Source organism: Pinus tabuliformis, chromosome 1_1 (assembly GCF_031772625.1).
Source record: "Pinus tabuliformis cultivar Carrire ecotype Pingquan chromosome 1_1, CPIR1, whole genome shotgun sequence".
In the NCBI taxonomy this organism is placed as follows: domain Eukaryota; kingdom Viridiplantae; phylum Streptophyta; class Pinopsida; order Pinales; family Pinaceae; genus Pinus; species Pinus tabuliformis.
In genome coordinates, this window is record NC_142297.1 from 336949981 (window position 1) to 336975078 (window position 25098).

General features: G+C 37.2%; 3 pseudogenes; all 3 read left to right on the forward strand.

The window, feature by feature from the left end:
- Positions 1-5150, forward strand: part of LOC149212939 (cation-chloride cotransporter 1 pseudogene) — a 136148-nt pseudogene extending 130998 nt beyond the window's left edge.
- A 3246-nt stretch (positions 5151-8396) lies between these two features.
- On the forward strand, positions 8397-10891 carry LOC149212940 (cation-chloride cotransporter 1 pseudogene; annotated as a pseudogene).
- Positions 10892-13750: 2859 nt separating this feature from the next.
- LOC149212941 (cation-chloride cotransporter 1 pseudogene) lies at positions 13751-20919 on the forward strand (annotated as a pseudogene).
- Positions 20920-25098: the final 4179 nt, after the last annotated feature.

Below are 25098 nucleotides of genomic sequence, written 5' to 3' on the forward strand. Positions count from 1 at the left end.
GAATGATAGGATCTAAATTTTAAGCTTTGGAAGTTTTCTTCATTGAGAATGGCAAGATGGAGCGTGCAACGTTTCTGGAGGTAATAATGAATGCTAGGACCATTCCCTCTTTGCCACTCTGCCTGCGCCTTCTACTCTGTTGGATTTTTAGGACTTTTTGGTCAGAAGGACTGGGTAGGATGGAAAAGTCCAAGAGATCAAAAGGGGAAGAGGAAGATCACATAGACGGTGAGCTTGTTCTCTCCATTGAAAAGCTGCACGAAATCCAGGATGAGCTTGAGAGGGTAAGTTCCCATGCACTCTAAAAACTTCTTTTTGGGTGTTACACAAAAATATCGTCACCATGATTATTTGCAGTCAGTATGGATCTATCATCACTTGTACTATCCTCCTAAGCAAGTCTAGAACCTCAGCTCTTCAAATCAAGCTTTGGAAGTGGGAGAAAGACATTAGAAATCAATGTAACTCTGGTTCCGCACTTTCTCCCATGGTCACCTGCGGTCCCGCACCTTCTGTGTACAAAAGCTGCATACCTACCTACTCTGTTCATAACGGTGCAGGTGCGGACCCCTGTGAAAGTCAAAAGGCACAATTTTTATCTTAAAAAACTCACTTTGGGTTAATTCTAGAGTTTTCTAGAAGGAATTTTGACGTGGATTGTTCGCTATGAGGTGGTTCATGCATCCCAAAAGAGAAGGAGCTAATCCCTTGACTAAAGGAGCTATCCCTTTGAATGAGGGCTTTATCCCTTTGAAGGAGGACCTAGTAACTTCCCTCCATTGCACTATAAATACAGGCATTGGAGTGAGGACTAGAGAGGTTAGAAGCTAAACATTTTTTAGGGTAAATGCTGGTGAAATTGAGACTCTTTGGTTGAGCTTGAGAGGAGAGATCACATACCTCTTGGTTCTATTGGAGAGGGAGTGAAACTTGTCAAAGTAGAGGAGACATCTTGTTGGACCCTGGGAGGAGCTTGTACAACGTCAAGGCAAAGGTTGTAAGGTTCTTCTTCTTTTGAATTAATACAATCAAACTCATTTTTCTCAACAAGTATCTTATGTTATTTGTTCCATGGACTCCTTGACTTTCATGTTAAATATGTTTCATGCAATTAGTTTTTCAATTGGTTTTTCAGGTGCTATGTAATTTGTTTGCCTTGTTTGTGTTTGCAGTTTTGCGAAGAGGAGCTCATTTGGATCAAAAGAGCGAGGGCATCCACAAGCTTGCATTGGACCAAAGGTAGGCCCTAGAAACCTTTGTTTTCTATTGTTTATTGAAGCATATTTAGAGAAAGATAGTGTCTGGTTGGTTTGCTTGTCGTTAGGTCTTCTTTAGATTCTAGGAAGGTCTATCTTGTCCGCAAGATCGACTCATTCCGCGCGACATTGGGGATATTTTATTTTATTTATTTATTTTTAAATTGGTTTTTTTCTTATCTTTTTTTAAAACATTTTTCCCATTCCTTTCTCTATGTATTATTTTTTTGATTTATTGGAGCATCTGTGGATTGATTGAATTTTTGCTTGTCTGTGTGCTGCTTGAGAATGATTTGTTACAGCCCTTAAGAGCGGGTTTGAGGAAAAGAGCGGTTTTTTCAATAAACCCACACTTCATGTTCATATTCTTTCAGTCTTTTGGATATGGGCATTTTTATTGGTTTACATATATTGTTTTTACAATAGTGTCGGACAAATTATTTCAAGGAAAAATTGAAACTAGAACATCCTCAAATTAGTTATTTGAGTTTTTTTGTCATATCCATTTACTTTTTGGGTGTGAGTTGGTAAAGCTCGGGGTTCAACAAATTTAATATTTTATGCGACAATTCTTGATCAGTTACAGTCTTCTTATTTACGATTAGGTTCATAATGTGACCTGAGGCTCTTTCAATGTAGTATGCCACACTCCTAAATCCCTTTTGGTCTTAATTACGGTCTGCACGTTTATGATAAGGTCATAGTGGCCTGGTCACCTGGGGTACTCTCGGCCTAGTCACTGCCCCCAAGGGATCTAACAAGGTTGCTAGAATTAATGGGAAAAGCTCACAATTCTATTCAGTGCCTGCCCTTAGGGAACGGTAGACCTGCCTTACCTATATGGTTGTTGACAGTTGGCTTATTCTTACATTCATCTTTTTATTAGTTGTTGGAAAGCTTTCTTGGAGGAATTAGTGGATATATTTTAAGTTGGATTCTGGATTATAATCAGAGTATTCCTACATTATATATTTGTAATTTTGTAGTTTCATTCAATTGAGGAAGAACCAGATTCATTGTATCACTTTTATTTCCCCTTTCCCCACTAATATAGTGATGTTACAGCTTTGGATTTTATTTTTTCCTTCTACTTTTTCTCTTTGAGATTGAATCTAAAGTTTCCAGTACCTAACAGAGCCTTTTTCTCTTCTACCATAAGATGCATATGTGTGTAAACCTATGTAATTGATGAAATAAGTTTTAAGTGGATTCAAACAGTGTGATATAATTGAGAAAAATGGAAAACAAAGTGAAATTTTTAAAGGGTGCATTGAGCTGCTCTCTTTTGGCTATTCATCTCCAGTTATGTTCAATGTTAGAAATGGGGGCCAACTGCAAAACTTTTTTTCTTTCATGAGACTGCAGAAATCGGTCTCCAAATGAATTGAAAATGTCCTGGTGCACTCTGGGTTGTTCTATCACTAGTCTTACAAGGGATGTTTGTATTCAAGTCATTCAGGTTATTATTTTTTTTAGTTATTATATGATGTCCAACTATGTGGGGCCTTCTACATGGGTAAATTTCACTTGGGTATTATGGAAAATTTAGTCCTCTACTATTTTTTGCGCTTTGCCTTTCACTACAGGGTCTTTAACATTCATTATTGTTTGATATGTTGAGCATTAAATATCATCTGCCCTTATTTGTGCTTTTCCTTTAACTATAGGGTCTTTAACATTCAATACTATTTGATACGCTGAGCATTAGATACCATCTGCCCTTTGTTAGACTCCGTCTCATGTCAGAGATTGATTCTTCTTCAAAACCCTGTTTTGAAGAAGAAATAATTAAATGTGTTATCTAATTTGTTCTTCAGCTTTTCATCTGGCGGCAAGTCAGCACCATCTTGACAGTGCAACAATGATAGATGCTCTATCCCCATCAGGACCTAATCCACAGATTGAGGTTTTAAGCAGTCCGAATTTACATGATCTTCAAGTCTATGGAGTTCTTGTCACTGTTGCTCTATGCCTTGTTGTGTTTGATGGGGTAAAAATAATCAACAGAGTTGCTCCAGCATTCTTAGTGCCCGTTTTGTTGTCGGTGTTTATAATTTTCATTGGCATCCTTTCAGTTTCTCATCGCAATCTTTCTTCTGAGATCACTGGCTTAAGATTGAGCACTTTTAAAAGAAATTGGGGTTCTGAATACGAGCATACTAATCGGGCCGGAATTCCTGCTCCAGATGGCATCATTTACTGGAACATGGAGGCTTTACTTGGGCTTTTGTTTTTTCCAGCAGTGACAGGGATTATGGCAGGTTCAAACCGTTCAGCATCTTTAAAAGATACCCACAGGTCTATACCAGTTGGCACATTGGCAGCTATAGGATCTACAACCATTCTTTATTTGGTTTCTGTTTTTATGTTTGGAGATGTTGCCACCAGGAAAGAACTTCTCACTAACAGGCTGTTGAATGCAACAGTTGCATGGCCAGATCCCGCTGTTGTGCAAATTGGAGTCATTCTGTCTACACTTGGAGCAGCTTTACAAAGCCTTACAGGAGCTCCTAGGCTCCTTGCTGCAATTGCCAAGGATGATATACTACCCATACTAAACTATTTTAAGACTCCTGATGGTGGGGAACCACATCAAGCAACTCTTTTCACATCACTAATCTGTTCTGCTTGTGTTATCATTGGAATTCTGGATGTTATTTCACCTGTGATCACTATGTTTTTCCTCCTCTGTTATGGAGGGGTCAATCTTTCATGCTTTCTACTTGATTTATTAGATGCTCCGAGCTGGCGACCTCGATGGAAGTTCCACCATTGAATCTTCTCTCTAGCGGGTGCTCTTCTATGTTTAGTGACAATGTTCCTCATATCCTGGACGTTTACAATTATATCTCTGGTACTAGCAAGCTTAATTTACTATTTTGTCAGTATACGGGGAAAGGCAGGTGATTGGGGTGATGCTTTCAAGAGTGCTCATTTTCAATTAGCACTGCGCAGTCTTCGTTCTTTCGGAGGGAATCAAGTCCACCCAAAACACTGGTATCCTATCCCATTGATTTTTTGTAAGCCTCGGGGAATTCTACCACCTGATGTTCCTTGCCATCCAAAGTTGGCTGACTTTGCCAATTGTATGCGGAAAAAGGGACGTGGAATGTCAATTTTTGTATCTATATTGGAGGGTATAAAACCTGGGAAGATATCATACAATACCCTTCTCGATGCATATGCCAGGTCAGGGCAGCATACTAGAGCAGAGGAAGTTTTCATTGAAATGCAGGATGCAGGTCATTCTCCAGATTCCTGTACTTGCATTTCACTAATTTTTGCTTACACAATCTGTCAAAGATTTCAAGAAGCAGAAGACCTCCTCAAGAGAATGCATCGACAAGGGCTGGCTCCAGGACTTGTCCATTTTAGTCATTTGGTTTTTGCATTTGGAAAGGCTGGCTTGGTTGAGGATGATTCCAGGTTATACATGGAGATAGAGAAGGCAGAACTTAAGGTTGAATTGGCTTGTCACCGCACAATGCTGAAGATATACCGTGACAATGGTCACACACATGAAGGGATTCTCTTGTTCGAAAAGTTGCAGGATTATATAGAACCCGATAAGTACATTTATAGGATGGCTATCGATCTTTATGAATCTGCGGGGAAGATTGTAGAGGCAAATATATTTTACAATTGATGAAGAACACGGGTTTTTCCTATCGATCGAAATTGAAGGGTGGAATCAAACTCAATACTTCTGAGAAAACGTATACAAGAGGCAAAAGAGAACCACTTAGTTTGAAACATGGACATATGCATGGGTGCCTATCAAGGTCAATCACAGAAAATAGACAAGATCTTCATATGAATTTGGCATTTACTCACATTATATCTTGCACTGATACCCTAGGAGGAAGGATAGTGCCGCTGTCCCATAACAATTGATCATAAAAATGATTCCTTTTAAATAGAAGACAAGAGTGAAGCTTATAATGATTTTACAAAGGTTAACATCTCTAGCAAAATACTAAGTTTGGTCTAGTGATTCATGAAACGTCTTACTTTGTTCCCCTTATTAAATTGTGCGATATCACTCAGAATAGTTAAGATATTCGGGATTTTCTTGTCTACTGTTCCATGAAAAGGATAGAAATTAAGCCTGCAATTCGTGCAATTGATACAACGATCTGGGCAGTACACTGCAGAAGGTTGGCATTTTCATGATTTGTGACTTTGCAAACAAAAGCTACGATCTTGATGGGATGAAACTGACCCAGCTTTGACCATGATAAGTGGGACCTCACCTTTAACATTAGCACAAGCTGAGATTTGCAATATCTTCTTATGTATGTTCGTAAGTATGAAGTATACAAATCCTGATTCTGTGGCATCGAAGAAAAGGCGGTTTAATCTCTTTCCAGGATACATGAGTCACTATAATAATTCTTTGGCTAAGGAAGCTACTGAAAAGTATATTCAATTGGCACATCAACATGGCCTTACCCCAGTTCAAATTGCACTTGGTTTCACACGTGATCGCCCATTTGTGACAAGCACAATTATTGGTGCAACATCCATGGAACAGCTTAAGGGAAATATTTCTTCTTTCACAACAACCAAAACTTTATATCCAGAAGTTATGGAAGGAATAGAAAATATATTTTCCAGATACAGAGATCCAGCGATGAGATAGTTTTGCACTAAGGATTTTCTTTTAATTTCCAGTTTGAAAACCCAAGCAATGACACAAAACACATGCCAGATGCAACATTCTGCTTATTTGACATGGGGTCCCTCTCTCCATTGTGTGTATTTCATGTTGAATTTAGATTGGACCTAGATTGCGCAAATTTCTGTGTTTGATTTGATCAGAAAATGCCATCTCTTTGGTGATTAAGGTGCTTACAAGAGACTCAGGCATCACGTGGCAATTGTTGCAACATTCAAGGTGTTCGTTTCATTTAAGGAAAATATGCGGCATAAAATCTGGACAGGGACCATTTATGGCATTGCAGTGACATCGTAAAGGCCATGGTTTTGCTCATCATCCCGATTCTCTTGAGGAAGACGAAGACGCTGAAAAGGCATTCAACATCATGACTTGGCTAAATAAATACTTAGCTCAAAATAGAAAGAGCAATTTTTTCCCATTTATTTTAGATCGTATTTGTAATACATGAATTGTTTATGCCCCCGAGCTCAACTATCTCATAGCATTTTAAGACATATGTCACAACAGAAAACGAGGTCAATTCGCCTACTTTTATCCTCAGTCCCGATTCAAAAGGTTCAGCGCTCCATATGTCAAGCCATCAGAGGATTTTAGAGGAACGTTGTTCCATGTTTAGAATAGATGAAACGCCCTTTCATAATTTTGTGTAATTTCAGGTGAAACAGCGTAGAGGTTTTAGGGAGTCGATTTGTTTTTCCTTAGCAGCATGTATTTATTAAAAAAAATTCATTTGAAAAGGAGAGAGTTAGTCAGGGGAGAGTTTTCTGAGTGCTGAGAGCTGGAGGAGAAACTGAGCTTCATTGTACAATATATGACAGAGATTTTTAATGAAATTTCACAATTCTTCTCAGATTCCTGTGGTATGTTAATTTAGCATAAGTGTTTCTTGTGTTTCATATGTAATATGTTGTGTTCTATTTCACCTCATGATCATTTCTAATTGAGCAAATGAAGTGTTTAGGTAGAATTCATAGTATTATATGCTCTGCCTATAAGTTTGTTCAATTCAATGTTTTCTTCTGTTTAAGGAGGATTCAAAGTATTATTTGCCCTCCTTAGCTCCTCACCAGTCTTGCCATCCCATTTAAAACCTAGATTTGATGCTAAATTCCTTGCCTACCTTGCCTCAGTCGTCAACCTGTGTTTTTCATTATATTTCTCTATTTGAAGCTGTGATTTTGCCCATGCAGCTCAGAAAAACCCCATTATTTAATTAAAAACCCCAAATCAATCATTCTAATCAGTTTACTAGCCTAATATCAGTTTTTACCCATTTGGTCATCTCTGTCCATTGAATATTTTACTGAGATTGACCGGAGAGAGCCTTCTCATACCCCATAGGGCTAGCTACGAGGTGAAATGGTTTGATGTTGCCTTGAAGGTTTACCTTCCTCAGCCTAGGGGGAAATCTCAAGCGCTAACATAGTGGCGACCATACTGGGGAGAACATTCAACTTGTTGATTGTTTTGTCCCGGTACATGCAATCAAATTTCAGATCTGATGCTAATGGTGGACAACAGTCAGATACATATGCAGGCTGAATCATTCACCTGGCGACTCCAACTCGATCCAGACATTCCAGTGCCTGTTGATATGTTCATGCAATGGTAGGGTATGTGGAAAACCCTGCACTTTGTGAAGCTCTAAACGAATTTAGAGAATGCTTAGTGGATATTGAAATTAATGAAGAAGTTTTAAGTTTTTTCCTTCAATGTTTGAAATCTCTGAATTATCATCCTAGCGTCTGTGAGTTACTTGTTGAAAGAATCGAGAGAGAGATTCAAGATTTAGATGAGCAGATCCAGTCTTATGATTTCCAAGACCCTAAAAAGTTCTTGGAAATCCTCCTTCCTTCACAACAAGAAATAACAGACTTGCCTATAGAGGTATACATTGACAATGTGTAGCTGGAAGCATGTGTTGCAGAGTTGGGGCAGCCAACAGAGTCCGGTGTCCGTGATCCTATTGCGGTATACATGGACACATTTTTCAGTTTGATTGACAGATCAGTCTGTCTTTTCCGTGACCAGGGTCACCACGTGCATGAAGAGCTGCCAGCAACTGCATCTGTGACTTCGTGGCAGGATTCTCAAGCGGCTTCATTATCAGGTTTACTTGAATGGTTAATTTGGAATTTTAGCATTACCTGATCTAGTGTTTGTACAACAAAGTAGGGTAGCTTTGTAAATAAATAAACAGCCATAAGGGCAGCATCTTGTTTTAGTTTGTTTGAAGTTTGTTTCAGTTCAGTTTCAGTTTGAAAATAAGTCAAGAGTTGTGTTGATGATGACTCCATTGCCCAATGGGTAGAGGCACTGTCTGCTCTCCCAAAGTTCTGCAGTTCTTGGCACCTCCACGAAGCGGCAGCTGCCATTCCAAATAGAGCCGATGTTAGACTCTGTCTCATGTCAGAGATTGATTCTTCTTCAAAACCCTGTTTTGAAGAAGAAATCATTAAATGTGTTATCTAATTTGTTCTTCAGCTTTTCATCTGGCAGCAAGTCAGCACCATCTTGACAGTGCAACAATGATAGATGCTCTATCCCCATCAGGACCTAATCCACAGATTGAGGTTTTAAGCAGTCCGAATTTACATGATCTTCAAGTCTATGGAGTTCTTGTCATTGTTGTTCTATGCCTTGTTGTGTTTGATGGGGTAAAAATAATCAACAGACTTTCTCCAGCATTCTTAGTGCCCGTTTTGTTGTCGGTGTTTATAATTTTCATTGGCATCCTTTCAGTTTCTCATCGCAATCTTTCTTCTGAGATCACTGGCTTAAGATTGAGCACTTTTAAAAGAAATTGGGGTTCCGAATACGAGCATACCAATCGGGCCGGAATTCCTGCTCCAGATGGCATCATTTACTGGAACATGGAGGCTTTACTTGGGCTTTTGTTTTTTCCAGCAGTGACAGGGATTATGGCAGGTTCAAACCGTTCAGCATCTTTAAAAGATACCCAGAGGTCTATACCAGTTGGCACATTGGCAGCTATAGGATCTACAACCATTCTTTATTTGGTTTCTGTTTTTATGTTTGGAGCTGTTGCCACTAGGAAAGAACTTCTCACTAACAGGCTGTTGACTGCAATAGTTGCATGGCCAGATCCCGTTGTTGTGCAAATTGGAGTCATTCTGTCTACACTTGGAGAAGCTTTACAAAGCCTTACAGGAGCTCCTAGGCTCCTTGCTGCAATTGCCAAGGATGATATACTACCCATACTAAACTATTTTAAGACTCCTGATGGTGGGGAACCACATCAAGCAACTCTTTTCACATCACTAATCTGTTCTTCTTGTGTTATCATTCGAAGTCTGGATGTTATTTCACCTGTGATCACTATGTTTTTCCTCCTGTGTTATGGAGGGGTCAATCTTTCATGCTTTCTACTTGATTTATTAGATGCTCCGAGCTGGCGACCTCGATGGAAGTTCCACCATTGAAGCTTCTCTCTAGCGGGTGCTCTTCTATGTTTAGTGACAATGTTCCTCATATCCTAGATGTTTACAATTATATCTCTGGTACTAGCAAGCTTAATTTACTATTTTGTCAGTATACGGGGAAAGGCAGGTGATTGGGGTGATGGTTTCAAGAGTGCTTATTTTCAATTAGCACTGCGCAGTCTTCGTTCTTTCGGAGGGAATCAAGTCCACCCAAAAAACTGGTATCCTATTCCATTGATTTTTTGTAAGCCTCGGGGAATTCTACCACCTGATGTTCCTTGCCATCCAAAGTTGGTTGACTTTGCCAATTGTATGCGGAAAAAGGGACGTGGAATGTCAATTTTTGTATCTATATTGGAGGGTATAAAACCTGGGAAGATATCATACAATACCCTTCTCGATGCATATGCCAGGTCAGGGCAGCATACCAGAGCAGAGGAAGTTTTCATTGAAATGCAGGATGCAGGTCATTCTCCAGATTCCTATACTTACCTTTCACTAATTTGTGCTTACACAAACTGTCAAAGATTTCAAGAAGCAGAAGACCTCCTCAAGAGAATGCATCGACAAGGGCTGGCCCCAGGACTTGTCCATTTTAGTCATTTGGTTTTTGCATTTGGAAAGGCTGGCTTGGTTGAGGATGCTTCCAGGTTATACATGGAGATAGAGAAGGCAGAACTTAAGGGTGACTTGGCTTGTCACCACACAATGCTGAAGATATACCGTGACAATGGTCACACACATGAAGGGATTCTCTTGTTCGAAAAGCTGCAGGATTATATAGAACCCGATAAGCACATTTATAGGATGGCTATCGATCTTTATGAATCTGCGGGGAAGATTGTAGAGGCAAAATATATTTTACAATTGATGAAGAACAGGGGTTTTTCCTATCGATCGAAATTGAAGGGTGGAATCAAACTCAATACTTCTGAGCAAACGTATACAAGAGGCAAAAGAGAACCACTTAGTTAGAAACATAGACATCTGCATGGGTGTCTATCAAGGTCAATCACAGAAAATAGACAAGATCTTCATATGAATTTGGCATTTACTCACATTATATCTTGCACTGATACCCCAGGAGGAAGGATAGTGCCGCTGTCCCATAAAAATTGGTCATAAAAATGATTCCTTTTAAATAGAAGACAAGAGTGAAGCTTACAATGATTTTACAGAGGTTAACATCTCTAGCAAAATACTAAGTTTGGTCTAGTGATTCATGAAACGTCTTACTTTGTTCCCCTTATTAAATTGTGCGATATCACTCAGAATAGTTAAGATACTCGGGATTTTCTTGTCTACTGTTCCATGAAAAGGATAGAAATTAAGCCTGCAATTCGTGCAATTGATACAACGATCTGGGCAGTACACTGCAGAAGGTTGGCATTTTCATGATTTGTGGCTTTGCAAACAAAAGCTACGATCTTGATGGGATGAAACTGACCCAGCTTTGACCATGATAAGTGGGACCTCACCTTTAACATTAGCACAAGCTGAGATTTGCAATATCTTCTTATGTATGTTCGTATGTATGAAGTATACAAATCCTGATTCTGTGGCATCGAAGAAAAGGCGGTTTAATCTCTTTCCAGGATACATGAGTCGCTATAATAATTCTTTGGCTAAGGAAGCTACTGAAAAGTATATTCAATTGGCACATCAACATGGCCTTACCCCAGTTCAAATTGCACTTGGTTTCACACGTGATCGCCCATTTGTGACAAGCACAATTATTGGTGCAACATCCATGGAACAGCTTAAGGGAAATATTTCTGCTTTCACAACAACCAGAACTTTATATCCAGAAGTTATGGAAGGAATAGAAAATATATTTTCCAGATACAGAGATCCAGCGATGAGATAGTTTTGCACTCAGGATTTTCTTTTAATTTCCAGTTTGAAAACCCAAGCAATAACACAAAACACATGCCAGATGCAACATTTTGCTTATTCGACATGGGGTCCCTCTCTCCATTGTGTGTATTTCATGTTGAATTTAGATTGGACCTTGATTGCGCAAATTTCTGTGCTTGATTTGATCAGAAAATGCCATCTCTTTGGTGATTAAGGTGCTTACAAGAAACTCAGGCATCACGTGGCAGTTGTTGCAATATTTAAGGTGTTCGTTTCATCTAAGGAAAATATGCGGCATAAAATCTGGACAGGGACCATTTATGGCATTGCAGTGACATCGTAAAGGCCATGGTTTTGCTCATCATCCCGATTCTCTTGAGGAAGATGAAGACGCTGAAAAGGCATTCAACATCATGACTTGGCTAAATAAATACTTAGGTCAAAATAGAAAGAGCAGTTTTTTCCCATTTATTTTAGATCGTATTTGTAATACATGAATTGTTTATGCCCCCGAGCTCAACTGTCTCATAGCATTTTAAGACATCTGTCACAGCAGAAAACGAGGTCAATTCGCCTACTTTTATCCTCAGTCCCGATTCAAAAGGATCAGCGCTCCATATGTCAAGCCATCAGAGGATTTTAGAGGAACGTTGTTCCATGTTTAGAATAGATGAAACGCCCTTTCATAATTTTGTGTAATTTCAGGTGAAACAGCGTAGAGGTTTTAGGGAGTCGATTTTTTTTTCCTTAGCAGCATGTATTTATTGTATTAAAAAAATTTCATTTGAAAAGGAGAGAGTTAGTCGGGGGAGAGTTTTCTGAGTGCTGAGAGCTGGAGGAGAAACTGAGCTTCATTGTACAGTCTATGACAGAGATTTTTAATGAAATTTAACAGCTCTTCTAAGATTCCTGTGGTATGTTAATTTAGCATAAGTGTTTCTTGTGTTTCATATGTAATCTGTTGTGTTCTATTTCACCTCATGATCATTTCTAATTGAGCAAATGAAGTGTTTAGGTAGAATTCATAGTATTATATGCTCTGCCTATAAGTTTGTTCAATTCAATGTTTTCTTCTGTTTAAGGAGGATTCAAAGTATTATTTGCCCTCCTTAGCTCCTCACCAGTCTTGCCATCCCATTTAAAACCTAGATTTGATGCTAAATTCCTTGCCTACCTTGCCTCAGTCGTCAACCTGTGTTGTTCATTATATTTCTCTGTTTGAAGCTGTGATTTTGCCCATGCAGCCCAGAAAAACCCCATTATTTAATTAAAAACCCCAAATCAATCATTCTAATCAGTTTACTAGCCTAATATCAGTTGTTACCCATTTGGTCATCTCTGTCCATTGAATATTTTACTGAGATTGACCGGAGAGAGCCTTCTCATACCCCGTAGGGCTAGCTACGAGGTGAAATGGTTTGATGTTGCCTTGAAGGTTTACCTTCCTCAGCCTAGGGTGAAATCTCAAGCGCTAACATAGTGGCGACCATACTGGGGAGAACATTCAACTTGTTGATTGTTTTGTCCCGGTACATACAATCAAATTTCAGATCTGATGCTAATGGTGGACAACAGTCAGATACATATGCAGGCTGAATCATTCACCTGGCGACTCCAACTCGATCCAGACATTCCAGTGCCTGTTGATATGTTCATGCAATGGTAGGGTATGTGGCAAACCCTGCACTTTGTGAAGCTCTAAACGAATTTAGAGAATGCTTAGTGGATATTGAAATTAATGAAGAAGTTTTAAGTTTTTTCCTTCAATGTTTGAAATCTCCGAATTATCATCCTAGCGTCTGTGAGTTACTTGTTGAAAGAATCGAGAAAGAGATTCAAGATTTAGATGAGCAGATCCAGTCTTATGATTTCCAAGACCCTAAAAAGTTCTTGGAAATCCTCCTTCCTTCACAACAAGCAATAACAGACTTGCCTATAGAGGTATACATTGACAATGTGCAGCTGGAAGCATGTGTTGCAGAGTTGGGGCAGCCAACAGAGTCCGGTGTCCGTGATCCTATTGCGGTATACATGGACACATTTTTCAGTTTGATTGACAGATCAGGCTGTCTTCTCCGTGACCAGGGTCACCACGTGCATGAAGAGATGCCAGCAACTGCATCTGTGACTTCGTGGCAGCATTCTCAAGCGGCTTCATTATCAGGTTTACTTGAATGGTTAATTTGGCATTTTAGCATTACCTGATCTAGTGTTTGTACAGTAAAGTAGGGTAGCTTTGTAAATAAATAAACAGCCATAAGGGCAGCATCTTGTTTTAGTTTGTTTGAAGTTTGTTTCAGTTCAGTTTTAGTTTGAAAATAAGTCAAGAGTTGTGTTGATGATGACTCCATTGCCCAATGGGTAGAGGCACTGTCTGCTCTCCCAAAGTTCTGCGGTTCTTGGCACCTCCACGAAGCGGCAGCTGCCATCCCAAATGGAGCCGATGTTAGACTCCGTCTCATGTCAGAGATTGATTCTTCTTCAAAACCCTGTTTTGAAGAAGAAATCATTAAATGTGTTATCTAATTTGTTCTTCAGCTTTTCATCTGGCGGCAAGTCAGCACCATCTTGACAGTGCAACAATGATAGATGCTCTATCCCCATCAGGACCTAATCCACAGATTGAGGTTTTAATCAGTCCGAATTTACATGATCTTCAAGTCTATGGAGTTCTTGTCACTGTTGTTCTATGCCTTGTTGTGTTTGATGGGGTAAAAATAATCAACAGAGTTGCTCCAGCATTCTTAGTTCCCGTTTTGTTGTCGGTGTTTATAATTTTCATTGGCCTCCTTTCAGTTTCTCATCGCAATCTTTCTTCTGAGATCACTGGCTTAATATTGAGCACTTTTAAAAGAAATTGGGGTTCTGAATACCAGCATACCAATCGAGTCGGAATTCCTACTCCAGATGGAATCATTTACTGGAACATGGAGGCTTTACTTGGGCTTTTGTTTTTTCCAGCAGTGACAGGGATTATGGCAGGTTCAAACCATTCAGCATCTTTAAAAGATACCCAGAGGTCTATACCAGTTGGCACATTGGTAGCTATAGGATCTACAACCATTCTTTATTTGGTTTCTGTTTTTATGTTTGGAGCTGTTGCCACTAGGAAAGAACTTCTCACTAACAGGCTGTTGACTGCAACAGTTGCATGGCCAGATCCCGCTGTTGTGCAAATTGGAGTCATTCTGTCTACACTTGGAGCAGCTTTACAAAGCCTTACAGGAGCTCCTAGGCTCCTTGCTGCAATTTCCAAGGATGATATACTACCCATACTAAACTATTTTAAGACTCCTGATGGTGGGGAACCACATCAAGCAACTCTTTTCACATCACTAATCTGTTCTTCTTGTGTTATCATTGGAATTCTGGATGTTATTTCACCTGTGATCACTATGTTTTTCCTCCTGTGTTATGGAGGGGTAAATCTTTCATGCTTTCTACTTGATTTATTAGATGCTCCGAGCTGGCGACCTCGATGGAAGTTCCACCATTGAAGCTTCTCTCTAGCGGGTGCTCTTCTATGTTTAGTGACAATGTTCCTCATATCCTGGACATTTACAATTATATCTCTGGTACTAGCAAGCTTAATTTACTATTTTGTCAGTATACGGGGAAAGGCAGGTGATTGGGGTGATGGATTCAAGAGTGCTTATTTTCAATTAGCACTGCGCAGTCTTCGTTCTTTCGGAGGGAATCAAGTCCACCCAAAAAACTAGTATCCTATCCCATTGATTTTTTGTAAGCCTCGGGGAATTCTACCACCTGATGTTCCTTGCCATCCAAAGTTGGCTGACTTTGCCAATTATATGCGGAAAAAGGGACGTGGAATGTCAATTTTTGTATCTATATTGGAGGGTATAAAACCTGGGAATATATCATACAATAGCCTTCTCGATGCATATCCCAGGTCAGGGCAGCATACCAGAGCAGAGGAAGTTTTCATTGAAACGCAGGACGCAGGTCATTCTCCAGATTCCTATACTTGCGTTTCACTAATTTGTGCTTACACAAACTGTCAAAGATTTCAAGAAGCAGAAGACCTCCTCAAGAGAATGCATCGACAAGGGCTGGCCCAGGACTTGTCCATTTTAGTCATTTGGTTTTCGCATTTGGAAAGGCTGGCTTGGTTGAGGATGCTTCCATGTTATACATGGAGATAGAGAAGGCAGAACTTAAGGGTGACTTGGCTTGTCACCGCACAATGCTGAAGATATACCGTGACAATGGTCACACACATGAAGGAATTCTCTTGTTCGAAAAGCTACAGGATTATATAGAACCCGATAAGCACATTTATAGGATGGCTATCGATCTTTATGAATCTACGGGGAAGATTGTAGAGGCAAAATATATTTTACAATTGATGAAGAACAGGGGTTTTTCCTATCGATCGAAATTGAAGGAGGGAATCAAACTCAATACTTCTGAGAAAACGTATACAAGAGGAAAAAGAGAACCACTTAGTTTGAAACATGGACATCTGCATGGGTGTCTATCAAGGACAATCACAGAAAATAGACAAGATCTTCATATGAATTTGGCATTTACTCACATTATATCTTGCACTGATACCCCAGGAGGAAGGATAGTGCCGCTGTCCCATAAAGGTTGATCATAAAAATGATTCCTTTTAAATAGAAGACAAGAGTGAAGCTTATAATGATTTTACAGAGGTTAACATCTCTAGCAAAATACTAAGTTTCGTCTAGTGATTCATGAAATGTCTTACTTTGTTCCCCTTATTAAATTGTGCGATATCACTCAGAATAGTTAAGATATTCGGGATTTTCTTGTCTATTGTTCCATGAAAAGGATAGAAATTAAGCCTGCAATTAGTGTAATTGACACAGCGATCTGGGAAGTACACTACAGAAGGTTGGCATTTTCATGATTTGTGGCTTTGCAAACAAAAGCTACGATCTTGATGGGATGAAACTGATCCAGCTTTGACCATGATAAGTGGGACCTCACCTTTAACATTAGCACAAGCTGAGATTTGCAATATCTTCTTATGTATGTTCGTATGTATGAAGTATACAAATCCTGATTCTGTGGCATCGAAGAAAAGGTAGTTTAATCTCTTTCCAGGATACATGAGTCGCTATAATAATACTTTGGCTAAGGAAGCTACTGAAAAGTATATTCAATTGGCACATCAACATGGCCTTACCCCAGTTCAAATTGCACTTGGTTTCACACGTGATCGCCCATTTGTGACAAGCACAATTATTGGTGCAACATCCATGGAACAGCTTAAGGGAAATATTTCTAATTTCACAACAACCAGAACTTTATATCCAGAAGTTATGGAAGGAATAGAAAATATATTTTCCAGATACAGAGATCCAGCGATGAGATCGTTTTGCACTCAGGATTTTCTTTTAATTTCCAGTTTGAAAACCCAAGCAATGACACAAAACAGATGCCAGATGCAACATTCTACTTATTCGACATGGGGTCCCTCTCTCCATTGTGTGTATTTCATGTTGAATTTATATTGGACCTTGATTGCGCAAATTTCTGTGTTTGATTTGATCAGAAAATGCCATCTCTTTGGTGATTAAGGTGCTTACAAGAGACTCAGGCATCACGTGGCAGTTGTTGCAACATTCAAGGTGTTCGTTTCATTTAAGGAAAATATGCGGCATAAAATCTGGACAGGGACCATTTATGGCATTGCAGTGACATCGTAAAGGCCATGGTTTTGCTCATCATCCCGATTCTCTTGAGGAAGACGAAGACGCTGAAAAGGCATTCAACATCATGACTTGGTTAAATAAATACTTAGCTCAAAATAGAAAGAGCAGTTTTTTCCCATTTATTTTAGATCGTATTTGTAATACATGAATTGTTTATGCCCCCGAGCTCAACTGTCTCATAGAATTTTAAGACATCTGTCACAGCAGAAAACGAGGTCAATTCGCCTACTTTTATCCTCAGTCCCGATTCAAAAGGATCAGCACTCCATATGTCAAGCCATCAGAGGATTTTAGAGGAACGTTGTTCCATGTTTAGAATAGATGAAACGCCCTTTCATAATTTTGTGTAATTTCAGGTGAAACAGCGTAGAGGTTTTAGGGAGTCGATTTGTTTTTCCTTAGCATCATGTATTTATTGTATTAAAAAAAAATCATTTGAAAAGGAGAGAGTTAGTCAGGGGAGAGTTTTCTGAGTGCTGAGAGCTGGAGGAGAAACTGAGCTTCATTGTACAGTCTATGACAGAGATTTTTAATGAAATTTCACAGCTCTTCTGAGATTCCTGTGGTATGTTAATTTAGCATAAGTGTTTCTTGTGTTTCATATGTAATCTGTTGTGTTCTATTTCACCTCATGATCATTTCTAATTGAGAAAATGAAGTGTTTAGGTAGAATTCATAGTATTATATGCTCTGCATATAACTTTCTTCAATTCAATGTTTCCTTCTGTTTAAGGAGGATTCAAAGTATTATTTGCCCTCCTTAGCTCCTCACCAGTCTTGCCATCCCATTTAAAACCTAGATTTGATGCTAAATTCCTTGCCTACCTTGCCTCAGTCGTCAACCTATGTTGTTCATTATATTTCTCTGTTTGAAGCTGTGATTTTGCCCATGCAGCCCAGAAAAACCCCATTATTTAATTAAAAACCCCAAATCAATCATTCTAATCAGTTTACTAGCCTAATATCAGTTGTTACCCATTTGGTCATCTCTGTCCATTGAATATTTTACTGAGATTGACCGGAGAGAGCCTTCTCATACCCCGTAGGGCTAGCTACGAGGTGAAATGGTTTGATGTTGCCTTCAAGGTTTACCTTCCTCAGCCTAGGGTGAAATCTCAAGCGCTAACACCCTTCACCATAAACCATAAAAAAATAAATCTTTCTTTATATATAATTTATTTGAATGAAAAAAATGGAGAGAGCTATTGTTTCAGTTTCTCTATTGTGGCATACACTAAACTGTGAAACACATCATTTCCATTTTAACATAATAAGCATGTAGGTCATCGAATCAAAAATTGAATTATATCAAAGCTACAAATGAGAACACCCATTTTTAAAAATCCCCCTATCAGGGAACAACATGGAAATATGCTTATTTCCATTAGAATCGAGTATCAAAGCTATGATACGGAGCTTAATGTTATGAACATTGTAGCTTGTTTAAATGAGATCACCATTGTGAACTAATGGCATTCTAGGAAGGGGTGTCTTCATTGTGTACAATCTGAAACAAGTTCTTCGTTAGATATAACAAATTTTCTGATAATACAACATTCGATAATCATGTGATTCTGGATCCTATGAATAGTAATAATGGGATACATAGGATTGAGAATTGACCATGGTTGGCAATGTCTAACCTCAGTAATTAGGCAAGGAAGACTACAACTAAAGAAGGTGATGATAGCAATCTGCAGTAGAAGGCCTTTGATCTGGGTCTTGTTCCAAGCAACTATTCTGTAAATTCCTCAACAACTCAAACACATTTAGTCCACTTATCCTGATAAGGTATCCAGTACTCCACACATCAAATTTAACCCCATGAACACCCCTAGACATCTCAGGAGCATGGTTCAAGCCACTAAGATTATGAGGGTAAATCTGAGGTGCACCAATGGCATCCTCAAAATCTATTATAAACCACTCATCTAATTCAATGTTCTTCATCACATTATCCCACATGAGATCCCTGAGCATAAACAAAAGGGTGTGCAAAGACACCAGTGCCTTGGTCACAAATTTCAGAGCTTCCACAAGTTGTTTGGGTTTGGTGTTTGGGTTTGTTCGTAGTTTTTGATTTTTATCTTTTTTCTTTAATTTAAAATCAACGACTATAAATGTAATTTTAAGGATTGCCATAACTCTTCACTTGGTTTGGTGTTTGGGGTTTGTTCGTAGTTTTTAATTTTTATCTTTAATTTAAAATCAATGACTATAAATGTAATTTTAAGGATTCGCATAACTTTTCACATAATTTTTTAAAGTGTGCTAGCTCAATGGAAGAGCGTTTGCTTTACGATGTAACATGAATTAATCAATGATTTTGTAGTTCATTTTTAATTAAATGTTTTTTTATATCAATTTATTTCAATGTTGAGATATTTTTGGATTCATTGTTTTGTATTGTCTCTAAAGAGACAAAAGTGGTCTTTAAATAAAAAAATTATCGTCTCTAGAGAGACAATAGCTAGTATTAAAGACATATTGTCTCTAATCCAAGTGTTCTCTTTAGAGAGACAAAAATGAAATTGTCTCCAGTGAGACAAAAATCAAAATTGTCTCCTAAGAGACGATAATGGTTGTGTTATATACTCTCTTTATAGAGACAATATTTTTTAAGACAATAATCTTTAAAACAATATACTTTAAGACAATATTTTCTAAGGCAACAATATTTAAGAGACTATTTTTTAAGACAATAATCTTTAAGAAAATAATTTTTGAGACACCCACTCAAAGAAAATATTTAAGGCAATACACAATTTTTTTTGTCTTAAGTTAAGACAATTTACCCAAAAATTGTCACAAATATTGTCTTAAAACCCTCCTTTATGTAGTAGTGTAAAGTAATTGTATATCAACACATAATCTGTCCTAGATAAACCTATAATATTGCATTGCATTTATTCTTTCCCATACCTACTGTGCAATAATAATTTACTTAACCAAAACCAAAAGAAAATAAATCGACGATGCCTTTGTGTAGACCAAAAAGAAAGCGAAATCATGAACCATGACATATTTGTGCATATACTACACACGAAGAAATATTTAACTGCATGTAATGCACTGAAGAAATATGAAGCAACATATCACATAAATATCTATAAATATGTAACAATAGGTACACTTAAATTTAATTAGATACATTTAAATGAATATATACATTAAATTTAATTTTGATTGATAATTTTTTATTTAATTTGTTTATTTAATTAATTATTCAATTAACTACTTATTAGGAGATATCACGACCCGACCATAAAATCATTAAGACAAAGTAACCATGCAGGTAGGTTTTGTTCATACATAAATCAGAATTACAATATACCAGCGTCCATCTTCTTCTATTTATAAGTAAATAGAGTATTTGGCTCTAAACTAACTATATATCAACACATAGTCAGTCTTAGATAAACAGATAATCTTCAACTTCATTTATTCTTTCCCATATCTACCATGCAATGACAACGTAATTAACCCTAAGGAAAAGAAATTCATGACATATTTAATGCCAAATTATTAACGATGGCATATTTGTGCATATAGTGCAATAGTGAAGCAAAAGCAAAGCATAAATTTCAGAGAATAACACAGCGGTCTTTGTTCATCGTGTTGTCGCTCTTGTTATTGTTATCGCTCTTGTTATTGTTGCCGATGACGGGATTTTTCATGGTGTTGCTGATGATGGGATTGTTCATGGTTTTTTTATTGTTGCTCTTGGTGTTGTTATTGTCATCGATCTTGCTATTGTTGCAGCTGTTGTTATTGTCATCGATCTTGTTGTTGTTGTTGCTGTTGTCGCCGAAGATGGGATTCCCATGAATCTAGGTGTTGGGGCAAATGATGTTCTTGTTGCCATTGTTGAACCTATTGTTCATGTTGTTGGTTTACGGATATTGAAACTAGAACGCCTTCGAAGGCAACAAGATTCCCAATTCTGCAAAAAAAAATGGCTTCAGTTCAACAATACATAACGTGAACATTGATAAGTTACTGTGAATCAATGCTTAACGTGGACATAGAATATGATAAAATCAATGATATCTCACAGATTAGAAATATACAACCATACCTAGAACTGGTGTAGGGAAAATTTTGTAAGCAAGAGGTGAGAAATACAATTGCATGGCCTGCCTTATCATTATTTTCCTAGAAATGTATTTTTGTGGTTAATATTATTAAAAATGTATATAGTTTTATCTAGTATCAAGTGTTTTCATGTAATAATATTAGTTGGATTCATAATAAGATTACTGTTATAGATATTAGGTGGTTATTGAAGATACCTTTAAGGAAAAATAATTGAGTTCAAAATTGGAGGATTTACGTCTCAAATCAGTTGTGATGAATCTCTCATACTACTTTATAAACCATTCATTTGAACTTAAGTTGGGGTGGTGGAGAACCTATGGCTTGCCTCCTTATATTTTGTTTCAAGTTGAAAAGAGGTTTCATAAATCCTTTCCTTTGACCCCTACAATTTTGTTTTGGAGTTTGAGATTGTAAGTGTTGTAGTAATTTTTAAAATTTCATGAATAAAGCTATAGCCTTGATGATCTCATCCACAAATTAAGGCATTGTGTTATGTAAGCTTACCTATGATTTGTAATTATTAGCACAAGACACCATTAAAATCATGCCAATAGTTGGCATCTTCAATACACAAGTCTCAATAAAATCTATTCACATGTTGGAAGTAAATCCAAGGATTGTAGAAAGACAAATGTGATGGGATGGATGATCAAATTCATCTATACTTTGCAAAGAAAATGTTGCAAGACATTTCAAATATTAACAAGGTGTCACAATCATAAGATAACCTTGCAGTTGTTGAACCACACATGGTATGTTGAAGGAGAATGGTAGTTTTAAAAACCATTGGAAAAACCTCCATGTACCACTCATAAATTGTTATGCTCTTGACCTGTGAGAAATTATAGAATACCAAATATGCAAAGAAATACAACCCAGAACATAGAACAAAATGAGAAAAACAATAATTATTTTATTATTAAGAGATGAAAGCAGTGTTCACTTTCCTCTTCGAGGGGGCAACCTCCAACATAGCAGAGCTCAATTACAAAATAAGACTCGATATATCTCAATGGGGAGTCTCTATCGTTTATATAGGATTCATAAATATAATACCATGGGTCATTACCATGGTTCTCTCAATACCATCTATCTAATACCATGGCCCATTTGCAACTAACTGTGGTCCCTTTCTTAAATGCAGGTCAACCACTTACAATTATTAATATGAGCTTTATTGACTCTTTGACTAACTATAACTATGACTCGACCCTATTACATAAATAAAGGGGTTAGGGTTGGACCCTAACATAAATCCCAATGAGGTTTCTTGCAATCCTTATACAATGGTTGGAAAATTTATTAGTGATGACTTGATTTTCAACCAAAATCAATAAATAAGGGGAATTTATCTAAATGACAAGGGAGTATTAATCCCAACTAATTATGTCCAATGGAAGTTCAAGTTCATGGTTTGAAAATATCATCTAGAAAGTTATTATTCATGGAATTCCATTAAAATTTACAAGCATAGAACCTGCCAAAATTTGGAGCCCCATTTCAAATATCAAGCATTATCCACTACCCCAAAGTTGTAAAATATTCACATATGCTTGTTTTTCTACTTTCATTTTACATTTTGAATTAGTTGTAGGATTAATAACATTCCCTATGGCTTCCAAAGAAATATGTTGTTCCTTCTAAAACCCATTTCTCAAAACCCTAAAGATGAGAGCCTAATTCACCATGAACTATATATTTTCACAACCTTAGGGAAACACGATACAAGATTTTCCATGTAACATTTGGAAACTTCTAGGATCCTTGTGATTGAATTCCTACCTAGGATTGTGTCTCTCTATGTGCCAAAATTGATAATCCTTCTCAACAAGCCATGATTTCTATTGATTATTCTTGAATTACTTTTCCTATAACTACTGCATTTATTTATCAGATGTCAATACTATATAAGAATGTTGCACACTTGGACAATGAAAATCCTTCATCGCAATATTTAAAACCATAAAAAAAAAATCAAGTAAAACACCTATTGCCTAATTGCCTCCGAAAAGGAGTCCCTCTTCTTGAAATTATCTTTCCTTTCCAAGCTTTTTCCTTTCCAAATCCTTCTAGAGAAGCAATTTTGGTGATTTCTCTCATACTAGAATATGATGATGATGATACTATAGATGAAGCTACCTTGGGAATGATGGAAAATATTTTTTGCTAACTCCCCAATTAAAAACACACCATGAGAAACATAAATACCATGCTTATATACATGTTAGGGATTTATTTAGTATATAAATATAGTGCATAAACACTACCTCTTGGATTTATATCTTGAGCATATCGTATTATCCTTAATAGTGGAAGTAATGTTTCTTGAATATTTTATTCAAAAAATGAAATTGCAGTGGACACTAATGGTAATAATTCTATCAAAACATTATAGAGTATCTTAAGAAATCCTACTTGGCTTATAGGGCTCTACTAACATGCAAATATTTTATGATTGGATCATTGTTTTCTATTTAGTCTAAGAAGTTTATGATTAAGAGCTTTCCAAGATCTATAAAACCAGAAAGTTAAAATAAATTACTCATGAAGATCACAAAGTATGCTACCCTAATTGAGAATATAGATTGTTCACTTTATCTCTTAGCAAATGCAAACATGTATGTTAATCTGGTTGCTAGAGACAAATCCCTAATTCATAGATCAAATTATAACTAGAATTGTGATACCTTCTCCATAAATTTCTAAAGAATCTTAACTATGCCTTAAAAATGTATCTCCAAGCATTAATGTTGTATAAGATATTACTTATTCATTTTGGGCTTGGGATGAGAGAGATAAAAGAGAGATTTACCATTCTCAAAGTAAACACTCACTTTTCCATACATAATGTCCCTTTTTTACCTCAAACCATGTACCAATTTTTTCTAATAATATTATAAAGCTTGTCATGTGCATAAATAGGGCATATATCAAAAGGTATAATGGACCAATGAGTTAGGAAAGCTTCCATAGGGCATATCTTGGAAGGTATAGAAAATCAATGGATAAAAGTTCTACCTCATGTAACATGAATATCTTACTTTTATCTCCTCAAATTTTCACTGTCTAAAACATCACAAAATGGAAAAATGACTCATTCACTTCCTAAACCAAATTTCTGCTCCACTTTTAAAATTTCAATAGTATTCCCTAGGTTCTTTTGCACACTTTGAATCTCCTTGAACTTAGATGTTTTTCAATTATACTCAAGTCACCCCTACTTGTAAAATTGGGTGAGCTAACTCATACTACCTGGCTTAGTCAACTTGACATAATCTTATTTCATCTATCCTCATTGTGTTGGAGTTAGCACGAGCAACATATATCAACATACATCATTGGAAATTTCTAAGAATAATCATTTGAACCATATATCCTATGCTCCCATTTAAACTAGGTATTTAGAGTAAAAATGAATTCAAAGATAAGATATCCAATCTAGGCATCAAAATTCCAACAACCATCTTTCCAACAATCTTCATCTTACAATCTTTATCTTCAACATCTATAGTCTTCCCATATCTTTCACATTAATTAAAATAATATTTCCAGCAATCTTTGTTGGAGAAATGTCATAAACCCACGATTTTCACAATTTCTATCTTGATGATCGGGCGTAAATGGATATCAGGCACATTATTGACAACTAAAGAGAAACCCTAAACATGAAATACTTTAGGATATTTTTTTTGGGATATTAACCCATAACATTAGGAATTGCTCATGGTAAAAGTAGGTTGTTTGTTTGAGTTGAGCCTAATGTAAAACTATAAATAAGTATGTAATGTTCTATGATAGGTATGGCTAATAAATGGACCATGTGAAACAAACATTCCGGTAGATTAACTCTTTTTGTTAATTTACAACAAGTGCACCAAGGGCCTAGTATTGTGAAGGCTTCTAAGGTTAGCAGTATTGGGGCCTTTGGGCCTAATAAAGTATTACAGGTGCTTAACATTGAGTTCATGATTTAAGCCTGATGCCTTGTCCTCAAGCCTTTGGGAATTAACAAAAGCACTATCAAAACTATTAAAAATGGTGCTTGAATGTCTTAGTAATCA